This window comes from Capsicum annuum, chromosome 2 (assembly GCF_002878395.1).
Source record: "Capsicum annuum cultivar UCD-10X-F1 chromosome 2, UCD10Xv1.1, whole genome shotgun sequence".
Lineage (NCBI taxonomy): Eukaryota > Viridiplantae > Streptophyta > Magnoliopsida > Solanales > Solanaceae > Capsicum > Capsicum annuum.
In genome coordinates, this window is record NC_061112.1 from 17894625 (window position 1) to 17914372 (window position 19748).

A 19748-nucleotide genomic window follows, 5' to 3' on the forward strand; every position below is an offset into this window, starting at 1 on the left:
GGGAGAAATTCTTGGAAGATCTTCGGGAAAGACATCTAAATATTTATTCACTACTGGGACTGATTCAAGGCTGGGAGTTTCGGAACTAGTGTTCTTAACTCAAACAAAATGATAGACACATCCTTTAGATATAATTTACCTTGCCCATAGGTAGGAAATAAGCTGACCCTATAAGCAGATACACTACCCTTCCACTCAAGGACGAGTTAACTTGGAAACTAAAACTTGACTTTTTGTTTCTACAGTTGACTGTGGCATTGTAGGAATGAAGCCAATCCATGCCGAGAATGAGATCAAAATTAGTCATCTCTAATTCGACTAAGTCTGCTGAAGTAACTCTCTGAAATATCATAATCGGGCAGTTCCTATATATCCGTCGGGCTATGATAGTTTTGCCCACTGGGGTAGAGACTGAGAAGGGCTCTGCTAGAAGTTTGGGACTGATTCCACAATCAACTGCTATATAGGGAGTAACAAAATACAAAAAACTCCTGGATCTAGCAAAGCGTAAACATGCACATGAAAGATCTATCATATACCAGTAACTACATCAGGAGAATTTTCCTGATCTTGTCGGGTCTGAAAAGCATATAGTTTATTTGGGCATTGCCCGCTAGTAGCACTGGTGGTGGCACCCTGCTGATTTGGGTGACCTAGCTGAGTTGAGGAGTAGAGATGACTCTGATAACCTGACTGAGGATAGTCTCTGACTCTGTGAACTAGCTTTCCATAATCGAAATAGACATCGTTGCCAGCTCTGCAAGCACCGTTGTGGTTCTTACTACAAGTCTGACAAAAGGGGATTAGTTTAGGCATTGCTGACACTGCCTTGAGACTTAGAGCTTGGCACTTTATCTTTAAACTTAGGAGCTAGAGTACTGGCTAAAGAAGAAGCTGAAACTAATGACTTAGGATGAAACTGAGAACGGTTTCCTCCTTCTAATTTAGGCTGACTAAAATTGAAGCTACCTTTCCTAGCTTTCTTATTCTGCTTTTCCCTCTGCTTAATCTTCTGCTCCTCTATTTTCTAAGCATGGATCATAATTCTGGTTAAAGTTATGTCACTATTTAGCATGGTGGATTTGCACTCATTAAACATGCTATCATTTACCTTGAAGTAAACTTACTTATCTTGGCCTTGTCGTCTGCAACCACATAGGGGCATATCTGGATAATTGAGTAAAATTTAAAAAATACTCTTCCACCGTCATATTGGCCTGCCTGAGGTTGATGAATTCTAGCACCTTAGCCTCTCTAAACTCTTGGGAAAAGAATTTGTCTAAGAATACAGTGACAAACTCCTCCCACTTTACAGGACCGACATCATCTGACCTTTCTGACTTTCACTATTTGAACCAAGTATCAGCCACATTCTGCAACTGGTATACGTCTAACTTAGCACTCTCAATAGTAGTCATCCCATGATTTCTGTTATATTTTGAAGTTGATCAATCAATTCCTGAGGGTCTTCATCTACTTTAGACCTGTGGAAGGACGGAGGATTCATTCGGGTGAAGTCCTAAATCATAGCTGCAGGTAAGTTGGCCACTGATTTGGCTGGAACGACAGCTGGTCACTCATTATGGGTAGCTACTAACTGAGCAAGGGTGGTAAATGTGGTCCTAAACTCCGCATAAGAAACATGATCACCCCAAGGTTCTTTGGGCTGAGGGGATGACTAATTTCTTCTCTTAGGAGGCATATTCTAAAATAATAAGAAGAAGCGAATTAGACTGAGAGATTGACTTGTGATTATGCTCACTAGTACGACATGAATACTAAAAGAAGGGAAACTATTCCTAAACATCTCATAGCCTCTTGCACATAAATGTGGCGGACAACACACCCATGTACAAGACTCTACTAGATGCGGCTTTCAGACTTCCTAGGACTCTATTGAACCTTAGACTCTGATACCAAGTTTGTAACACCCCGATTTGCTGAACTGGAATGCTACACGGTGCTCATGACCCCGAAGGACCATAAGCTAACTCATAACTGATATCTGTACCGGTATACTGCATAAAATACTGAATAATACAGAAACATGCATTGAAATGCCATAAGGTTTAATACTAACATAACATGGATGAGATAACATCTGTGGGGTAATACAAAACCAAAAACAAAACCGTAAACATTGAAGTCTGAAACATAATAGTCTGCATCTAGTCTGAAAGCCTCTACTATCTGAATAATCTGAATAAGGAGTTGATGGGACATGTCCCCAACTAACTCCAACTAATAATAAATCAATGAAATAGTAGATAAATAATCATGTCCTCGAAGGATAAGCACTCACTTCTATTCTAACTGCTGAGACTGGAATCTACTGTTGATTTGGAACTCTTGTCTCTGAACCTATGGTGTAACATAAAAAGAAAGCACCATAGCACAAATGCATCAGTACAATGGAATGTACTAGGTATACATGTGAGGTAGGATAATGAAAGGGTTAACATGCCTGAATAATTCTAGCTGACTGTCTAACTTGAATGCAAGAATGCATACATAAATACATAACTGTAACTGACATTGTGATATCGTGATTACTGAATCAGAATACTGATGACATGACATACTAATAACTGATATAACTAATAGCATAAATAGTTGTATCTGAATGTAATTGATAACATGGGTGACTGTATCTGACACTCCTGAATTTGATGGAATTATCTGAGTTCCTTATTGTATTTGAGTCGACTGCATCAGATAGTTTTGAATTTGAAGAACTATCTGAGTTCTTTTACTGAGACTGGTACTGAAATCGTGGGAGGTAGTATTTAACCGACATGCCCCTAATATCCTATTATGGATGAGTTGGGGTCCAATATGTAACCCCAATTGGAAGGGTGTCAATGCCGCACCACTGGTAAGGATAAGTTATGGGCGACCCTTATCTGATAGTGTCCCCAAAAAAATGGTGGGGCCCTTATCTGATAGTGCTTATCCACCTCATCAACCCTCATCATACAGTATTGATATCTCAGCCTATGCTGGCTATATAGTTCTGGAATGCAAGGATGACTTCTAAGGGTCACACTCTCATTTGATAGTGGGTGTCCCTCTCCTTGGGTTCACTCGGTGCTAATTCTTAATCCCATCTGAATGGACACTGAATCATGATTGACTGAACTGAAATGAGCTGAGTTACTAAGTTTTGTTGTCTGATGGAATACTACTGATATCTGACAATTGACTGAGTCATAAGATCATGGAGATTTTTCTTGAGTCATAAGACTATCTGAAGTCTAAGGATTCATAGCTTACTGAGAGTATCATGAAAACATAACATGGATGCAGGTACACAGCTAATGTTTTGGGTACAAGTACCACCAGGACTCAATGGAAGGGAACTGGCAAAGCATGACTTACTTGAATATATAATAATCATCATAATACATTTACTGAATCATTTAATCAAACATGTGATAGGCATAAGCTTGTATGCACATGGGGATTTCATGATATCATGCTAATTAGATACTTTCCCTTCATCTAGGCATTCAACCAAACACATAGTAGCATAGAATGTGTAAACAACATCATACAACAATTAATTGTTGTGATTCAATTCCAATTTAATCATTCAAGGGTTTACTCCAAGGGTTTCATGAATCTATATCGATACAAATCAACCCATATGGAATTTAACACTCATTCATGGAATACAATTCAATTACTCATTATCAACATGAAAAAAAGCATCCCAATCATGAAATTCATAAGAAAATCCATATGAATTTAGAAAAGGAATTCTTGGGCTTCATGGACGAATGGAGTCCATGAATGAACACTATGCATTCCTTAGTTAGTGATTTCGTGAAGATTGATGGTAAAACCTTCTTGAATTTGAATCCCCAATAGAAACCCTAGCTTGTTCTGGAGAGAAACTTGAGAGAAAATAGTATATTTTGGGTGAAGACTAGCTAAATCACGTGTTATTGGATTTAAATAGGGCTAGGAAAATTGAACCTTTTAACTTTGGACGCGTAATTTTAATTTCTGTAAAATTTTCTCGAACTGGACTTTTAGCGCGATGTGGTGCTATTGTGTCGTGTCACTGAATTTTGACAATTGATAAATTAAGGGATGGTGCAATACGGGGCCATCGCGTTGCCACTTCCTTTGTGACCTGGAACTTTGGCGCAATGCAGGGGAAATCGTGCTGAGAAACTAAAAAAAGGACAATTCCGAATTTGAGTGCTGGAGTGACGTGCCATAATCACAGACACCTACTAGAAAATTTTAAATTCCATTTCCTCTTGTGGCGTGGCGCGCCACTGACTAATATGGCTCTGTTTTACGATGGGAACTTAAAATAGTCATAACTTCTTACCCGATTATCGAATTTAAGCGAATCATATATCGATGGAAAGCTTATTGAATTTTCCACTTGAACAAAAGTGAAAATATTTAAAATTCCTCATGGAATAATTGCCACTCACTTTATAAGCTAATACTAGGCATTCTTAGGATGAAATTTACTAGAAATCTTTGGGGTATTACAGAATGTGAATTCCTCAAAGTGATGATAATTGGTTTGGCATGTTTATGTTACCTTGAATGTTTAGTTGGTATGACGATACTAACAATGTATGCCTAAATCTATACCATGGTTCAATAAATGGGAATGCGTGTTAATTGTTTTAATTGGGCTTTAATAAGGGTTGTGTAGTTGAGTCATGAAAGTAGAGGTCCCGAGGGACCAATACTGGAAAATTTGATTGCTAATGCGGGGGTCTATATGACCAGGTGGTTCTAGTCCCCCTTGTAATTATTATCATATGATTGGGAGGTTCAAGTCCCCCACATTATATTACATGATTTGGTGCTTGTGTCACTTTAATATGCTAGGTGGTTTGAGTCCCTCATAATGTATGTGTATACCCTTTGGTTCATGCAGCCAAATGTATTAGGGACCTACCAGCTGGGGGAGAGCTTGGCCCATATAGCTCGTGGGTACCTTTGTATGTTATGACGATTGAGCTACACAATCTAGGCTACACTTTTAAAGTGGATGCTAAGCCTTGTTCCGTACCCCGACATATTATTCTTATATGTATTATGATGTGATTCATATGGTATTTGAGATGACTAGATTTGACTTTATTTTGTCCCTTATCCCTGAGTTTCATGCTAGTGTTCGCACCACTAACCATCTCTGGACGCTGCATCCCCATGTAATGAAGGTCCGAAGGTAAATCTACTTTTCCTGCGCAGAGTTAGGTGGGTTATCACTATTCATTGGTCCTATGTGGTAAAGTGGTGAACTTTCATCCTTTGGAAGACTTAGATATTTCGTTAGTTCTATCATAGATTAGAATTGAGAGTTCACATTATCATCAAGATTATCACTGTCACTATCATCTGTTAGAGCCAGGGGCATGTCTTGACCAAGACTGATTTTTTGTTCTTTTTAGAAGGATTTTTGGATTACCGTGGACTTGGGTGATGTTGATAGGTTGTTTTGGCCGATTACTGGTTATGGACATAGACTTATCTTTTATTCTTTAAACTTATCTGTACTATCTTGTTATATGTTAGGAATTCATAGAAAATTAATCTAGCAGACCAACAAGTCACCTTTGTAGTGATCTTTTTAATAAGCGGTAAATAACAGTTGACACTTAGCTTTTTCCATCCCATAGGAACTCCTAGATATCTAAAAGGCATTATGCCCTCTACAAGACTCAACACATCCTGCAACTTTTGCTTAATATTATTTGAGACTCCAACAACATATAAAGAGATCTTTTCCACATTTGCTTGCAATCTTAAGGCCTTGGAATAGAAAAGCGTCATGCATAAGCTTAAGAGATGTAATATCAGCCCTGCAATACATTAATAAATCATCTAAAAAGAAGATGCTAACACTACAAACTTTCTACATCTGGCATGAAAATTAAAATTCCCATTTAATGCTAATTGATTTGGTTCTTTACGTAGGTACTTCATAGCCAAAACAAATAGATAGGGGAAAATTAATCGCCTATCTAAGACCTATATTAGCAGAGAAAGGCTTGGTCAAACCCCTTTATAAGAATAGATTAAGTAACTGTAGAGACACATGTCATGATCCAAGATACAAACTTAGTAGGAAATCCCACATCTACTAGTTGTTTCTATAGAGAACTCCACAATAGAGTATCATATGTTTTCCTCATATCAACCTTTACTACACATATAGGGGAAATCCACTTCCTACCATAGCATTCAAAAATTACATGACTAAACAACACATTGTCAGTATACTCTAACCTTTAACAAATCTAACCTTTAACAAATCTAGATTAAGAACAATTTACTAAATTAGCTATAAAAGTCTTAATTCTCCATATGAATACCTTAAAAATGATTTTATACAAAGAGGTACTACAAGCTATAGGTCTAAAATCTTTAACTTCGATGGGAGGGAGAACATTGGGTACTAAGTTATAATAGTGGCATTAATAGCTGGAAAAAGAGTACCAATAATGAAGAATTGTTGAACTACATGTACTATATCATCTTTGACTATCTTCCAGTTCTGGGTAAAAAACTCAATGGGAAATCCATCTACCCCAGGATCTTTATACTTAGGCAAAGTCTTTATGGCTTTAAGAATGTTATCATGTGTCACATCTTTGATAAGCTTCTTTTCCTACTGCAGAGTAATAGAAGTCCCCTCCTTCACAATTTTTGAGTTCAAGAATGGAAATTCAGTGGCACTTTCCCCCATTAATCCAGTAAAAAAATGCATAAATTTATCTTTAATAGCCTAAGGATTAGTAAGCTTTACATTCGTGTTGGTATAAATAGTTGCAATAGTATTATGGCTAGCTCTGATCTTTCATTGTGCATGGAAGTATTTGGAATTTTCATTACCACACTCCAAGTATGTAAATCTATCTTTTTGTATCAATACCTGCTCCTCAACATTACTCAATTTTTCAATTTCCATCAAGTGCTTCTCCTAATCAAAGAAAGCCTGATCTACTAGTTTCCATTGCCTTTATCTCTAAGTGATATCCAGTTTCTCTCTAGATACTGCATGTTGTTGATAGTATGAAGACATGCAGATATTAAGATCTTTCAACTCACCTTGAGTTTCTTGATCTTCCCCCAAACATTTACTATAGCTTGCTTAGATTCATCTATTGCCCATACTTGTCTTAAATTATTGCTAAAAGTGGGATGCTTGTTTACATTAGGATAAAACTTAAATAATATAAGATGCAAGCTTGTTTGATGACAACATTTGACTAGGATATAAGAGTGATTAGATATTTAAGGATTTAAATACATTGCATCCACATGATCATGCTGTTCTAACTAATTAAAACTCCCCATACCCCAATCTGTCTTGTTATGCACCCTTCGTCTTGCTTCTTATTTATTACAACATGTATAAGGTTGTTATTTAATTCTAAGTGGTGTGAGCTACATAGTGTAAATCAGTCCCTGAAATCCTTGTGTCTCATTAGGATCTAATGGAGATCCTATCCTATCACTACAGCTCAGTACATTGTTAAAGTCATTATACAAAATCCAAGGATGATTATATTGAACATCAACCTGAGATAGAGCATCCCCACATTTTTTCTTTATAATTCAGTCCATTCAGAGAAAAGACCACCATGAGGTAAATGATAACTTGAGTCCTAGGATCCTCAACCAAGCAGTGAATACACTAATCCTTAACCCCACGAACACTTAACTTCAAACATTTCTTCCATAGTATCTAAATTCTCTATTAGGAATTTTAGTGTAGTTATAACATTCCTCCAAGTGTTGATCAACCTTTTGGACAATATGCTTAGCCTTAGGTTCTCTTATTATCGTTTCTAGACAACTAAGAACCTCTATTCTGTGCTTAGCTAGAAAGAGTCTTACCTCTTTCTATTTTTGGGCATGATTGAGGCCTCTAATATTCCAATTAGAGATTATCATGGAGGAACAAATGTCATGAATTTTCGAACACTTTTTGTTCATTAGGACCCCATGATTTGTTTACTACTTCTTTACATTATAACAATTTCCTTTATCCCTTGAGTATCAGGCTCCCTTAGAACCACCTTGTTTATTTGTTCGTTAGTTTTCTGTGGATTTTCTAATACTTATGGGTGCCGTATTTATGTTATGTAATCTAGTTCTGTGCTTTACTATGAGTTTGTATGGTATCTCGTGACTTGAGCCGGGGGTCTATCGGAAACAACCTTTCTACTTCTTTAGAGGTAGAGGTATGGACTGCGTACATCTTACCCCCCCAGACCCCACTAGGTGGGAATACACTGGGTTTGTTGTTGTAGTTTTCTTTGGATTGGATTTCATATCACGCTTAATAACTTGACTTCCACTTGGCCTAATTCCTATGGCTTTCCACACCAGCAATGGCTTTCTGTGTTTTCTACACTTTTTCTTAACTGCAGGCTCAGGCACAACATCATTTTGCTTAGGCTCTATAGTCTCTTTACGTGGAGGTTGCATTCTCTCCTGTCTATACCAATATTCAGCATCACCATAACAAAATCTCAGACAATCATTAAAATATTTTGGTTTTCGTTTATAGTCCATCTTCTTCTCCTATAGTTTCGATGGAGTCTCAATTTGTAGAACTTTAGGCAATAGTTGAGAAACATCAAATTCAATCAAAATCCTTGCATATAAATTTCTCTCTAAATTTTACTATAATGTTACTAGTGTGTAACGGTTGACACACTGCACTGGCAATCTTGGTTAGTGCCTCAACAAACCAATACCTCACAGGTAATCCAGGAAACTTCACCTATAAAAGAATTATGCCAATACCTCTTGATTAAATTAAAAATCCAATTCCCATTGCTTAAGAATTAGAGGCCTATTATTTACATAGTAAGGTCCATCTTTCAACATCTCTTATTATCCCTCTCAGTATGGAACTTAAATTCATAGTACCCATCATCATCAAATAAAGCCCTAGGTGTAGCTTACCAAGTTTTAGAATGTTCCTTTATATATTCCTTCTCAATTTGGAAAGTCATAACCCCATTCTTCAAAATCAAATGTACAAAGGATATGGCCTTACCAGCTGTTCGAGTGTCACACTTAAGAATTGGATTTAGAGTAGGCTAATTCGATATCTCAGAATTAGAAAAGTGTAATCTACAATTAAATAGTTATCTGCTTTCCCTTCACTGACATTAACTGAATTCATCCTCAATACTACTAGTTTCAGCTTTCTCAGGTATAGATTGGAACCCCGATAGTAAATAACTCCCAAAAGTGATTGGAGGAAGACATTGAGGAATTCCAGTTGTTGGAGTAACAAAATTGCAAGTAGGGTTGTTTTTCTATGCCATATTCAATTTTGGGTCATAATGGCTGGCTTGTTATTATGCGCCAGGAGAGAAACTACAGGTGCTTAATGTGCAACCCCCATATCTTTTTATTTCACATTTTTTTTAGGACAAGACATTCTTTCTTCTTGTAAGTTCATTATTATATTTTCTTCTCAGAATTATTATTATGTGCTTGCAGTTATGAGTAACTAAACATCACGACTAGACTTGTGGGAATCATGACTGATTAACAAAGTGGTGTTCAAAGTACAATATGATTCTTAAAGTGTGTTTATGCAGATTTTGTGATTTTCCTTGGTTTGATTGCTTTTGACGATGGCTAATGTTAGAACTCACTTTATCCTTACCACAGTGACAGAAGGTGCAATAGATGGGAAAAAGGAATTAATAATAAGACTTGAAGCTATCAATATACATTTAATTAGATTGAAACAATAAATGGTATGGATAAGATGGGATCAATGATAGGAGTTAGTAATGTAAAACTCATGAAACTTTAACTTGTGATTGGAGATAGTCGTCTAATAGAAGTTGTTAGATGAACAAAATCTATTGATTCTGCATACGTAGCACTTGGAGCGATCGCTAGCACCTGGAGCGATCACTAGTGTGATAAACCTACAAAGCTATGAAGTTCTGGGGAACACAATCTTAATGGCTCTCATATATTGATTACAGATCCAATAAAATCAATAGTTGTTACCATTAGAATTCTGAATAACCAAACCCTTATTTTTACAGAAGATTATTTACTAATTTCTTTGATAAATATCTTGACCTATTCCTCATGGGATTATCCTCAATCTAGTTGGATTCTATATTTGATCAGCTACCACTATATACTTTTATTAGAGGTCTAATTTGGGTGATATCAAACTTTGTCACCATTGTCGGGGAATACTATTAGGAGTTGATTGATTGTGTTTGTCTAGTTATTGGTTTTTGTTTTCTGATTTACTTTTTTGTTGTAACTAGGGTTCACACTAGGCATGGCCAACACTCAGAGTCAAGGCGATTCCTTGTTTCCACTTGATACAAAATTGAAAGGACTTCGAGAGCTAAAAGAATATGGTGAATGATAGAATTCATATTTAAGTAGTTCATAATGAGGGAGTTTTAGATAAGGGTGACTAAATTATCTAGGACATATTTATAAGCTTTAGGAGACTATGAATAAAACTACTACTTGATTGGTTATTGAGGAGAATCTAGACAAGAAGCTACCATGCAAGCAGTAAAGGAAGAATGGACTAGACAAACTGAAATAGGTTAATTGGCCGCACTTAAGGAGAAAAATAGGTAGAGAAAAAATAAAGGCAAACAGCCTCCAAGCATTATTTTCCTTAGTTTGACACCAAGAACTAAGTTAGACATCACCAATGCCATGATACCTTTGCTAAACTTAAAAATGGTATTCACAAGCCTTGCTATTGCTGATGTGAACCTTTATGTAATAAATTTTACAGGGATTTGAAATTCCTATAATCTTCCTAGTATGAGTTAAGATATAATTAGATTGTGGTTATTTTCTTTCTCTTTGATGGAGGAGGCTACATTAGGTTTGATAAATTTGCCACGTGGATTGATTACTAATTGGAATAAGTTGAGGACTTAAATTTTAGAGAGATTTTTCCAATTTTCCAAAATATTATAGCTGAAAGCTAAGATTAATAACTTCAGGAAGCTACCTTCAAAGGTGTTATATGAGACTCTATTGAGGTTTACGAAGAAGTTGTAGAATGTTCCAAATCATATAATACCAACCCATAATCTACTTAAGATCTTCTATAGAGCCTTGAATTCTAACACTAAGGTTGTAGCAAACATTGTGACAAGTGTAGCATTTATGAGTTTACATTGGAAGTAGGCTTTTGAGATTCTAGATAAGATCACCAAAACCAACAAGAGTTACACACTCGAGATGCAGACATGCTCGAAGACACTTATATGATAGGGGAATCCATAGATCAAAGAGCTTTAGAAGACTCAGTCGCTTAAGAGGTAGCTTAGTTGGCGATTGAGCTTAGCTTATTTATAAAGTATTTTGCAGTAGTGGGAGCAGAAAAGGTGAATGTAGTTAGTTCCCAAGGAAAGGCACCTAGGCATGATAACTCTGATTTTGAGAAGGAAGATAAGTATCTAGACAATCAGATGGTGGTTTTTTAGCCAATAAATAAGGGTCTAATCAAGACAATGAAAAATTTAGGCAAGGGAATCAAGGTCAACACTACAAAAAGGATTACAACTATGACAGATCTATGTATAGAGATAGGAGTAGGGGAAGAGAAAAGATGACTATAACGATAGAAGTGACCTTTTGTTTCAATGGAGAGCCGCAATGCTGATTCGAGTAATTCAAGAATGAAAGACATACTTACAAAAGTGGAGAAAGAGGTAGAGAAGACTGAAGACTACCTTAAGGAGTTTTGAGAAGATATTTTGAGGATGATTTACAAGGTTGAATCACATACTATAGTCATTCAGCACCTTGAACAACACTTTGGTCAGATGTCAATTGTATTGAATCAACATCGACAAGATAACTTCTGAGTAACATCATCCAAAATCTAAAAAATAATGGTTATTTCTTGGTTATTACTACTAGAAAAGGTACAACCACTAATCCACCTATGTCCATGGTTGTTAAGAATGAGATCCAGTTGATAATTATTGATAATGAAAAAGTGTTGAATATGAAAATTTAGTCATTGATAAGAATGCATATGAAAAACATCTTGTTGCTAATAAAGAGGCTAAGGAGAAAAAGGCAATAAAAAGGAGGTCTCATAAATATGGACTCTTATTTCATGACTACCTCCTCTTTTTCCACAAAATATGAAGGAGAAGGCTCAAGAGAGAAAGTATCTCAAAATCATCTCTATGTTGAAATACTTTAGGTTAACAACTATCTAGTTGATCTATTCAATAAATGTTGGGTTACATAAATCTTATGAAGGACTTGGTGACAAAAAAGACAACTCTAAGTTTTGAGCGAATTGATAATGTGCACAGTTGTAGTGCAATAGCTTCTAGGTCTGTAGTTGTAAAAGAGGAAGATTTTGGAGCTTTCATGATTCTATGTACCATTAGGTTTTAAAAATTTTCTAAGGCTTTGTCTAACTTAGATGCTATCATATAAGGTTCCTATTGAATTCCTCACAGTGCGTTCCACTATAAGGAGTCTTATAAAAGTCAGTTGGGGTGACCTCAACCCTAACTATCTATAAATTTGAATTAATTTAATGGTACATTGCTGATATCACTGGGATTTTGCTTAGAATTTGCATATACCAAATCAAAATCAAATCAGACTATTTTACTAGTACTGAAAATCAGTAAACACTTAATCTAACTATACAGAGGTAGTTAAGAAGGGTATTATCAAGTGGTTGTGTGCTAATGTGGTTTATCCTATTGTTGATAGCAAACGGGTGAGCCCAATCTAATGTATGTTGAAAAAAGTAGAATGATTGTGATTCTAAATAAGAAGAATGAGCTTATTTCTATAAGGTCAGTCACCGTTTGGTGTATATGAATGGAAAATTAAAAGTTGAATGCATAGACTAAGAAGGATCACTTTCTAATACCTTTCATGGATTAGATATTAGACCATATTGCTGGTGAAGTTTGTTCAAGAATTAGGTGAAGTTTGTGTTTTGATAATGCATGTTTGAAGGCATTTGAGTATCTAAAAAAGAAGTTAATTTCAACCCCTTTTATTTTGTACCTTGATTGGTCCATTCTATTTGAGATTATGTGTGGTGCTAGTAGTGTGGAGCTAGGAGCTGTTCTAGGCCAAAGGAGAAAGGGTATTTTACATCCAATTTATTAATTTGGCAAAGCACTTAATCCTACTCAAACAAATTATATTATGACTAAACAAGAGTTGCTTGTTATGTTTTTTTTGCATTTAAGAAATTTCAAATTTTATTTGATTGGCACAAAAGTGATTGTGCATACAACCGTATAATTGTTAGGTAGCTTATGGAAAATAAGGATGCAAAGCCAAGGTTGATTCCTTAGCTACTTCTATTACAGGAATTTAACTTTGAGTTGAAAATTAGGCTGGCCACTTATAACACCTTAAAGAAGAGGTAATGGTGAAACTAATAATTAGCTTGATATTGATGATACTTTTCCAAACCAGTAGGAATTGGCCGTATCTCAAGAATTGATTTCATAGTTTGCAGACATTTCCAATTATTTGGTAATTGATGTGGGGCCTTGGGACCTATTGTTTCAGCAATATAAGAAGTCTATGCATGATCTGAGGAATTTTTTCGAGGATGATCCATAATAATTCTAGAATTGTGTGGATGAACTAATTCATAATGTTTTCCTAAGGTAGAGAAAATAAATATTCTAGAGGCATGTCACTCTTCAGCAGTGAAACACCCTGGGTTTCTAGCCCTTAGAAAATTCAATTTCTAATCTCTAGACAGGATACGAATAGAGGAAATGACTCGTACACTGGGATACAAGTGGTATGAGCTTGTCGTATACTGACCAGTGTTGGTTAAAGGGCTACATTTGTTTTTTAGAACGGGTACGACTTGGGTGGTACGAGTCGTATTAGTGGATACAGGTTGTTTGATTACTTTATTTGATCTTAGAATTGGTAACTTAAGTTGTATCTGAGTACGAGTAGATCACCAAGAGCCATAAGCCAGGGTATGAGTCGTACCATGGACTCGTATAGTGGGCAGTGTTCAATCCTCCTAGGATTTTACTCTGCCAGGGATACGGATCATGGGTACTAGTCCCATACCTGGATACGACATGGTTAGGGGTAAGTCATACCTTTGATAGTGTTGGGTCTAAGGGAGATAGCCTTGGGTACGAGTGGTGGGTACCACTTGTATTGGAGGGTAAGACTAGTATGGATAGTCGTACCCACCTGATGGACTTTTAGGAGTTTAAGTGCAATCTAGATATTTCCCTACTTAACCCAATGAGGCCCCACGGCTTATATTCCTATTGGGAGGTTATTTTTCCTATTATTCTATTCATTAACACTTAGAAACTTCTCTTAGACACTCTATAACTCTCTCTAAGGATTTTAGGTAAATGAAAGCTAGGGCTTCATCTTAAGGATTAATTTGGGGCTTGTGTTGGTGATTTCTATCCATTATTTTCATAGTTTAAGGCATGTTCTCTTCCCTCATTTTAGTTCTAACTAAAGAAATGGTTTTATACAATGTTTTCATGGTTTCATTATTGTATGGTTTTGGATTTTCAAATATGATTTGGAGGTTTTGGTTATAAATGTTTGGTTATGGTTTTCCAATATTTAAATTCTAATTTTATATGCTCTAATGGTAGTTTTGGATAATTGGTTACATTGGAATAGTTATTTGGTAATTAGCTTTGGTTTTGGAAATACTATGCCCCCAATATGTTGATAAAATGCCTATGAGAATGTTTTTCACTACATTATTGGATTTTAATGTAGCTTATGTACGATTTAAACTTGGTAATGGAACCTTAAATGGTTAAATGGTTTGGAATGGTCAAAATGGAATTGTTTTGGTTTAACAATCATTTTTGTAGGGTACAATGGAATCCCCCAAGTAATCATAATAATGGAACCCTTGTGAGGTACATGAAACTCCCCTAAGTTAATTAGTAATGTAATCTATGGGTACATGAGACTCCTTTGATCTTAAAAAGGTTTGGCTAAGGACAATACTTGGAAGTTATAGTCAGTATTATGGTACTACAATGTGTAGCCTCAGTTAATAACAATGGTTAGGTTGGTTGGAAAATGGTTTTATTTGGGCAATAATGGTAGGGTGTGATAGCTCTATACAGGTGGGAGTTCAATGAATGAATATTTGAAACTTAAGTCTATCGACATGAGGGGTAGGTCATGTTGACCTTATATGATACTATAAGGTACATGGGAATCCTCTAAGTACACTATACATATATATCATGGAGGGTAAGGGTACTTGGGAATCCCCTACTCTAGTGGTATCTCTGGTCATTGCGGCTACATATCAAATCCTGTTTAGGGGGTTACACTGGATCTATATAGCCTGTGGGTGGTTAAGGACAGTTAAGCTTCAAATACCAAGGTAAATGGTTTTAAATGCATGCTAAACTCGATTTGTTTCCCCGGCATGGTTATATATATCTATGGTTTGTATGAATATGGTTGGTTTACTTGGTTTTATGAGTTGTCATTATTTTATCCTTATCCTGAGTTCATGCTAGAGTTCACTCGCTAGCTTATATTTGGGTGGTTGTATCCCTATATGATGCAGGAATCGGCTATTCAACTCTTCTTGCTTAGATATCGAACATTTACAATCAGCTACTAGATTAAAGTGGTGAGCTTCCATCTTTCCAAAAGGCTCCATTTTATGGATGTTATTTCATACTTTGGATCATTTGTGGATATTGGTTTTGGCTATGGTTGGGGGCATGCCTCAATCGGATTTTGGTATTTATTTGGTTAGAGGCTGTTGTGGAACGACTATGGGTTGGTATGGGCAGGATCGATATTGGTGTTAGCCTTGATATTGGCATTAGTACTGAGGTTGATATCATAGGACTAAATTTCTCACTGTTCCATCCTATTTTATTTTGAGATTATATATAATTATTATGAAACTCATATCGTTATGGTTTGTGGTTTGGTTTGGCTATTGGTTGGGTTCAGACGATTGGACTCGATTGGGTTGGTATCAGTAATAGACCTATCCTAGAGTTATGCTATCTTGTTATATGCTCAAAATTCAGTCAAGCTAGGGCAGATGGCTGAAGGTTGGGTTGGGTAACAGGGGTGGTCTCCGATCCCAGTTAAACTTAGGATGTTCATTACGACAAGGCCTTGGGTTGGGTCATGTTAAGTTGTATCAGAGCTTTAGGTTCATGGTCAATTAGGAGTCCATAAAGCCGTGTCTAGTAGTATCTTTTAGGGGTGTGTAGGCGCTCCACACCCATAATAGAGAAGCTACAAGGCATTTAGGAATGTTTCACTTTCTTGGTATTCTGTTTTCAAGTTGGAGTCTAAGTCCCGAAATTTCCTCTAATCGTTATTTGTTTATTTTTTAGATCATGCCTCATCAATCTAAAATACAAGGAAATCCTTTTGTCCAATCTGGGGATGATGTTGATGGAGTATGCCCTACACCTGGAGTTTGCACTCGATCTCAGGGTCCTATCCCTGATTGTTATTGAGTTCCTCCGATATCTACTAGTCCTCCTCAAGGTGAGGTGACTAATGTGGAATTTTGTTAGTTAATTCATACTATTGCTTATTTTTTTGCTTCTCAGGCTGAGCGAGATGCATCTGGTGTTCTATCTTCGGAGGCCATCAGCATTGGCCAGTTCATGAAGATGAATCCTTCTACTTTTACTGGTGTGAAGATTGAGGAGGATCCTCAGGGTTTCTTGGATTAAATGGATAATATATTTAGAGTGATATAGGCCACTAATGTGGAAGGGGTGAATTTTGTAGCTTATCAGCTCAAAGATGTTGCGTAGTAATAGTACGAGGAGTGGGTAGGGATAGGGGTGATGTGGAGGAGTTGTCCTTATGGGAGGATTTTTTTAATGCTTTTCTAGATTGCTTTTTTCCTCATGAGTTGAGGAAAGAAAAAGATGGAGGATTTTGTGAATCTTAAGCAGGGAAAAATGTTTGTTAAGGAATACGCCTTGAAATTTTATCAGATGTCAAGGTATGCTCTAGATTTCGTGGATGATATAAGAGCGAGGATGAGAAAGTTAACTTTTGGGATATCTCAAGATTTGATCCTTGAAAGCAAGACTGCCTTGTTGATTAAGGATATGGATATTTTAAAATTGGTTGTCCACATGTAGTAGGTGAAGGATGAAAAGAAAAAATAGGCAGAGTTTGGGGAAAGGTAGGGTAAGAAGAGTAGGTTCTCTAAGTCGAGTGGTGCTCAGCGTAAGGGTGGTCAAGATAGTGGCAGATGGCTGAATAAGAAGTGAGAGAGTTCTTGTTCTTTCTCTACTGCTAGTGCTCCTTACCCAAAGCAGTTAGGTGACAGGTGTCCGCAAGGTAGTGATAATTTTGGGCCATAAGGTGCCCAATCTCAGGCGAGTGGGGCAAAGTCGGCTTCATTGTGTCCTCCTATTTGGTTCTATAGTTATCTTCATTGGGGATTTTATGATGAAGTGAGGGATAGGTATTTTAAATATGGCTAGTCAGGCCATACGCTCAGAAACTATAAGGTCGGAAGGGGTGCTACGGGTGCGGTCAAAGATTTATTTGCTTTATCTTCTTCTCTTGTGCCTAGTGGTATGGCTTCAATGTATGCTCCTACTTCTGGTACCGACACAGGATAAAATAGGTTGTATGCTCTTGCATCTAGGAAAAAATTTGAGGCATCACCTGAAATCATTACTGGTGTATTATAACTCTTCTCTCATAAAGTGTATTGCCTGCTTAATTCGGGGTCCACTCTTTCCTATGTGTCCCCATATATGGTTGTATGTTTTGGTTTTGATCCCGAGGTTATTTTAGATTCTTTTTCTATTTTTACCCCGGTAGATGGCTCGTTATTGCTAAAAGAGTATTTAGGGGGTGTATGGTATCTGTTGGTATGAAACAGACCTTGGTAGATATATTTGAGCTGGATATGGTGGATTTTGATATTATTATGGGGATGGATTGATTACACTCATGTTATGCATCCTTAGATTGTCGAACCCATAAGGTTGTCCTTAGGTTCCCTAGTGAATCGATTATAGAGTGAGGGGTGGTTCCCTAGCTCCTACGGGGAGGTTTATTTCTTATATTAGAGCCTGGAGATTAATCTCCAAAAGAAGTCCTTATCACTTGGTCTGGGTTAAAGATTCTAACTCGGAAGGTCTATTTTTTCTTTCGGTTCCGGTGGTAAATGAGTTTTCTGAGGTCTTTTTGGATGATCTTCCTGGTGTTCCTCTGGATAGGGAAATCGAGTTTGGTATTGATTGGGTTCTGGACACTTTTCGAATATCAATTCCTCCTTATCGAATGGCTCCGACTGAGTCGAGGGAACTCAATGAGCAACTTAAGGATATTCTGGATAAGGGGTTTATTTGTCATAGTGTATTCCTATGGGGTACACTAGTGTTGTTTGTACACGATAAAGATGATTCCCTTTTGATGTGCATTGACTATCGACTGTTGAATAAGGTAACGATCATGAACAACTATACTCTTCCAAGGATAAATGAGTTGTTTGATCAGTTACAAGGTGCCAAGTTCTTTTGTAAGATAGGCTTTCTGTCTGGGTATCATCATCTTAAGATTAGAAAGGAGGATACCCCTAAGACGACTTTTCTTACTCGGTATGGGCACTTTAAATTCTTGGTTATGTCATTCTATTTGACTAATGCCCTAGCGGAATTTATAGATTTGATGAAAAGGGTTTTCAGGCAGTTCTTGGATCTTTTTGTCATTTTGTTCATTGATGACATATTGGTGTATTTTAAAAGTCAGGTGGATCATGCCAATCACCTCCGTGTTGCATTGTAGACCGTGAAGGAATAGCAGTTGTATGCCAAGTTCTCCAAGTATAAGTTTTGGTTGAACGCTGTGACTTTTCTTGGTCATATTATTTCTAGTGAGGGGATCATGGTGGATCCTCAAAAGGTGGCTATGGTTAAAAGGTATCTTAGACCCACAACACCAATCGACATTTGGAGCCTCTTTGGTTTGGTTGGGTATTATAGGTGATTTGTGGAAATCTTTTCTTCGATAACTGCTATTTTGACTAAGTTTTCTCAGAAAAAGGTAAAGTTTTTTGGTCGGAAGCATGTGAAGGGAGTTTTGAGAAGCTTAAGTATAAGCTATCTTCAAATTCAATTTTGACATTGCCTGAAGATAATGTGGGGTTTGTGGTTTAATGTAATGCATTTAGGGTGGGACTTAGTTATGTTTTGATGCAGCATGGGAAGGTGATTTCCTATGCTTCCATACAGTTGAAGGTGCATGAAAGGAATTAGCTTATTCATGATTTGGAGCTGTTGGCGGTGGTTTTTGCTTTGAAAATATGGCAACATTATTTGTATGGAGTGCATATAGCCATCTTTTCTGATCATAAGAGTCTACAGTATGTGTTCACTTAGAATAAGCTAAATTAAAGGTAGAGGAGATGGTTGGAGCTTTCTAAGGACTATGATATGAGTCTTCACTATCATCCAAGTAAGGAGAAACAAGTGCTAGATCCTATCTTGATAAAAATCAAGAATGATGTAGGTGGGAAAAAGATAATGGTATTCGAGATCAGTGGTGATGGTACTTTATGGTACCAAGAGAGGTTGTGTTTTCCTAACATTGATGGGTTGAGTCAAAGGATCTTGGTTGAGGCACATGAATAACGCTATGTTGTTTATCCCAGTTTGATAAAGATATATCATGATCTCAAAGAGATATATCGGTGAAATGATATGAAAAGGGACGTGGCTGAT